Here is a 6,282-nt window from a genome sequence, read left to right as displayed (position 1 = left end):
GACTGTGTCTCGGTCATCCGTTTCTCAAACACCATGTAGTGCGAGAAACCAAACGGAGGCGATCGAGTCTTGTGGGGAAAAGTGCGCAAACCTCTGCAGAGTGTATAAACTAATCATGGTTAGCCGTGTCCCCAGTTATGGACAACTTGAGTATCTAGTACTTGAATATCATGTGAATCTCATCACGTTACTTATAATTAATGTTGTTGGGTTTTAATTGTTCACTTAATTGGGATCGGAATGCTGTCAACCATTCTCGATGTTTAACAACTACCTTGATAGTTAAATAAATTTATTCCTTTGCAGTAGGGAAAAACTAGCTTTACGCAAAAATGTAACCATAGAGCTTTCCACCAGCCATATATGCATGTAGTATAGTTGTTTCATTCCATTACTCTCTATGTGTTACATTGCCAGCATATTCCATGTGCTGACTCGTTTTCGGGCTGCAACGTTCATGTTGCAGACTTTTCAGACGACGAGTAAGGTGCTTTTAGGTCGTGGTTCTATAATCAGTGATGCCGTTGGAGTTGATGGACCCATTTATCTTCCGAGTCTTCCGCTGTTATCACTATTAGATGGCCTTAAGCCATATTTATTGTAATAAGTTCTCTTTGAGACAACGATGTAATAAGTGTGTGATTGCCACTCTGCTATAAATCCTTCGATGTACTGTGTGGTGTCAGCATTACTGATCCAGGGATGACACCTGAGCACAGAGCGCTTGATCCATTCGGGTCGGGTCGCTACAATAACTAGATGCATAATTGATAAAACTAGGGTTGACCGACACATTATGCTCATTAAACGATCTAACAACAATATATGCATTATTTGCATCTACATAAGTGAACTGGGTATTCATATTACCTTTGTAGATTGCAAACACTAGATGACGATCTCTTCGTAGCAAGAATGAGTTGGAGACCGTTCAAAGCTTCGTCCCCAGCGGAGTCGCCAAAAAGTGTGTTTGCACACAAACACGTCACTATGTACCCTCGACACCCGGGGTGATGCACCGCAGCTCATGTGGAAGGAGACCCGACCAGAAGCGCGGTACGCAAGCAGACCGGCGGGCGCTTTTGTAGACCTAAAACCCCACACGCCCGGGAGGGACCCCGTTAGGGCGCGCAGTGGCTATGGGCTGCCCTAGGTCGACCTGATTGCCCCTAAGGCCTTGGGATTCGCCGCCTCCAATCTTGAAGAACGACGAAGAACGAGAAGAAGATACAATGGAGAGGAATAAAAAGTAGATGAACATAAAAAGTAGTAGACTGATTTGTTCGATTATGTGTTGTTCAATTGACCATCACCTCTGATCTATTTATGAGGCAGCTGGATTTCCTGTACAAGAAAAGGACTCCAAATCCCGTCCAAGTGTTTCCAAAATTAACCAAACTCTGATTTAGGCAAGTCTGATACATCAATTTGGTTTTTGACTCTCATAGGCCACAAACAACCTCGGATGAAGATGCACCCAAAAGAAAATTTAACCTTTTTGACGACGCGAACAAATTTTGTGTTGAATGTTTTTCGATTTGAGGCCATATTGAGGGTCGAATCGCTCGCGTGACCTATCACACATCACCCACACGGGTGTGTGATGCCCCGGGCCAGTTTTTACTCATGATAGGTCTGCAGTGCATTGGCTCCAACTTTTGCATACAACCTCAGAATGAGACGATTTTTATATCAAAATCGATCATTTCGACAAGATGAAGATAGTCTGTGTATAAATATTTCTCATATGAGGCTGCCTTGGAGTCCTAATTGGCCAAACAGTACTCTACATACAAAATCCTAGTACTTCGGGCACAACTTCGTCACTTGAGATGAGATCGGATGATGATGGCCCAAACTTCAGAGATGTTCATGTCGACAATACAGAACTTTTTTATGTAGATAATTTCTCCATTTGATACCATCTTAATTAAGTTTTTGACCGTGCCAGAATCTGGTATCAATAGTCAGTTGTGTAGTTAGCAACTGCTAGTTACCGCCTTATACTAGGGTATAAAAACCCTAACATTCAATCAATGAAATTAGAAGTACATTAGATCCTCAACCAGTACATGTAATTCAACATCAAGTTGAAAAACACGCAAGATGTTTATCATGCAAAGCCCAGCATAAATGTGCACAAATGTTTTGGTGTCGGGACATTGAAACACCTTGACTCCATTTATTGTAGGAAATCACAAAGAGCTAATAAGTACTCCCTCCTATAATATTATGGGACAGAGTGAGTAATAAATAGATTATCCACAAATTTCATTGTTTCCATCAGAATAATCTAAACAAAAGACAACATTTGTTGACATATATTTCTTCACAAAATTCCTAAAATCTTTAGGGCCCTGAACCAAAACCCATGGTGGAGTGCCTCTTGCACTCATATTGGTTCATATAAAAGGAAGCAAGTTATACAAGGATAGCACTCTCTCAACAAAAGAGTTCGAAAATACTTATCCAAAAAAATTGCAACATATTTTGTGTAAAACTTCAAAAATCACTCTATGACTTGAAATGATTGGAATCATATGGTACTACCGACTAAATGAGTTCTGAAATGATTGCTCAAATAATGATGATTATTTATGTGGTTAATAAAGGAACCCAAATTTGATTTCCTTATAATACTTAATGTATATCAACAACCTCATCACCAATGTTTATACAAGACATAGGCATACACAAAATCATCTCGAGATGAGAAATTTGGATTCAACCAAATTTACCTCAAGTTTACAACTTGAGCATCCTCTCAAGAATGCATATCAGTCTAAATATATCCAAAACATATATGAGAAGTTCAATCTTGATATATCATACTAATAAAAGACATGTATGGTTATACTACCTGGTAAGATATGAATCCATTCATATATAGGGGTGATAATGAAGTGATATCAGGACTAGAAGTTCTATATCTCACTAGTGTCAAAGCACTCATATAATTGCAAACTACGTCAGGCCTGACACTATATGTAATATCTTTGTTCAGAGTGCAACCCTAACAAAGGTATATAATTGATATAAGGAATATCAATTTATATCACAAGCTAATAATGAATCTTGGACAACTCCATAAGAAAAATCAAGATATGGTATAATGATATTGGCTCTTTATTTTATCCCAACAATGCCATATCAATGACTGAATTTTCTCGAATAGCCTTACGGTTACTTCCATTTATCATGTTGGCATAATTGTTTTATCTGAAAGCATTGCAATATATGAATGATTGACCACACTCAAAATCACAAGGCTAAGATTCATCTGAATCATGTATTATTATCTAGCAAGATAATATCACTTGTATCATTGAAATACATCCGGGTTATGTGAAGATGAACATCACAAATAGGTTACTCCTGAATTATTTATCCACACAAATTCTACATTTGATGATCATGTCAATGAAATTGGCATTACACAACCTAAAGATTTTAAAAGTTCAGGGGGGGTAAATTACCAAATAATAACCTATTAATAATCATCAAACTATACATATATTGTGCTCTTTTTACCTTCGTGACTTTTCCCTCATGGTTTCTCATAAAAAGTTTTTAACCAGACAATATAGATACAGGTGTTCACATATGTCATATCATTTTCTCCTTATATTACTCCCATTGGGTTTTAAAGGAGTTTTCAACTTTCACTTATGAGTTTTTCTCTCAAAGTTTCACATAATGGCTTTTAATGAAGCATTATCTTCTCAAAGTTCATATGTCATGCTTCCTATTCCCCCCTACTAGTTTTTATATCAAATACACAAGATATTTTGTTGTTCTCTGAACTAATCGATGATTTTTCCCTCCTTTTTAAAAGGTTTTTCTCATATGAGTTATGAAGAGTCAATAATCATGATATGTTGTATCATTTTCTTCTTATTTTTCCCACGGGGTTTTGTGGAGTTTTAACAACATATCAAATACACTCTCCTCATATTTTTCCCATGGGGTTTTTGAAGGGGACTATCAAGATTATATAAATGATCTCTCAAGATGAAGATGATGAACATTATCAAGGGAAGCTATATACTAGGAGGAGTCTATCAAAATGATGCATATTCACCTAGTTAAGTATAGATTAGGGGGGAGTGCTAAGGATTAATTAAAATCCTAATAATCCATACTTTATGTTGGTTGTCTAGGTAGCAACTGCTAGTTACCTCCTTGTACTAGGGTATAAATACCCTAACATTCAATCAAGGAAATCAGAAGTTCATTCTCTCAATCACTTTTACATTTATAGGTATATCATTATATGGTACATGTAAAGTTGGAGTCACATGCGCATGAAATATTGGATGTACATTTAATACTCATCCTCCATCATATTGAAAATCAAATTAAATATAATGATTGCATTGCATGTACACAAAAAATTAATGCGAGATATGTAAGAGCAACAAAGTACTACATGTGCATGAAAAAATGGGCCAAAACAAAAATCATTAAAAAATAGAAATGCTCTTGGAGAAAAAAATTAAGATATTCAAGTATGGAAGAGTGGGAAAAAAGAAGTGTATGTATTCAGGAAAAAAGTGTATGTGTTTTTGTGCATATTTTACATTGTAGATAATAAAATGAAAACAAATTGTTTTAAAGAGGAAAAGTTGGAGATTTAAAATACATAATATTCTAGAACAAAAGAGAATTTTCTTTGGTTTGAGGTTTTTGCATGTTATGGTTGTTCTTAAGCCCATGTATGGAATCATTTAGATAGTACACATCGCAAAATTTTGAGTGGTGATGAGAATATCCAACAACCTACACTATTCAAATTTCCCACCTCTCAACTGTTGGACCGGCTTCAACTAATAGCCAATATTCAAAGTTATTCATGCAATATATAGAGATATAGAAAACTATATCAGAGCTGGGCATAACTTCGTTACTTTATCCAAGCCAAGGATCTCACCCAGGTCATGGATTAACACTGAGCGGCATGTCCCGGATAGTCTTTTTCCATGATGGCATAGATGGAGATACTTGAGGGGAAATCATGGTGTTCTAAAAAGGCCCAAAGCTATCAGCCAACCTCCCGCAAATCTTGTAGTCTCCTCAGCTCCTCCATGTCGAATGCACGGGTGCAAGACTATACGCAAAACCCCCACCCTTAGCCTTGCTGAGCGATGTTGTGATACACCACCTTCCCTAGTCCCGCCTACTTCCTCTTGGTTGCTCTATGCCTCCATATGCCTATGATCAATGCATGGTTCCCTCCCCCACCTTGCCTCTGATTTTAGCCTCTGCCCTGGCCTACACTTGCCCCTGTTTGTGGGATCCTATCACGGTCCTGCCATGGTTCCTCCACTAGCCACTATAATCTGTTATGCTATCAATGCCTCGTAGATCTCGATGTTAATGTCATTAACCCCGGTGTTGCTGTGCATATCTCGGGAGTAATGTGGTTTTGCTACTCATTTGTTGATCTAAGCTTAAATTGCTGCACTTTATAGACAATTCATGTGTCGAAATTAATACAAGATGGAGAGATATATTTTGCATTGGTGAATTAGAGGTGTATACCCAACACTTAATTTGTAGCTATATGATTGTGCAATAAGATGGAAGATGAGTGTCTTAACAATAACTTGTTAGTTGACATAGATGCTGAAAGTTAGCGAGAACTAACTAATGCATGTTGAAGTAATATACGTTCTGCGATTTTGTGCTCTCCTTTAGCCTAACCACCTAGCATTTTCTTTGTCTAACACTCCATGATGATTCTCTTCCATAACGGTTCTCCTACCACAAACCACCTAGGATAGATGCCTTTTTGAGACATATTTATTATAAGGACTGCCTCATCAATGTTGACTTATGTGCAAATCTCATAGCCGTGGACAATCTTAGATATGTTTGCAAAATTGGCAAGACGACCATGCTTTTTGTGCCATTAAACTATTTACAACCAAATTTCTCTACCTACATATATCACAACACACTATTATATTCATCCACATCTCATTTCCATGCACATAGAGATCAGGCTTATTCAGTTCTCAAGCACATATTAATCTCACAAAAAATATACAATATTCATAACTCAAGTTGTATTGGTAAAGGATGAGAGTTAGAAAGCACAACGATATACTAAGGGCGTGTTAGTACAAAACAAGTGATATCTATGACAAAACGCCTTTGTCATGGAATTGTTTTTGTTTATCATAGATGAACATGTATGAAGAATGTATTAAAAAACTAGATCTCAATAGAAGGTGCATCCTAGATGTACTTCTACGATAAAATTAGGATTTTCTTGAAAGA

This window comes from Triticum urartu, chromosome 6 (genome assembly GCF_003073215.2).
Source record: "Triticum urartu cultivar G1812 chromosome 6, Tu2.1, whole genome shotgun sequence".
Lineage (NCBI taxonomy): Eukaryota > Viridiplantae > Streptophyta > Magnoliopsida > Poales > Poaceae > Triticum > Triticum urartu.
This window is presented reverse-complemented; position numbering follows the sequence as displayed.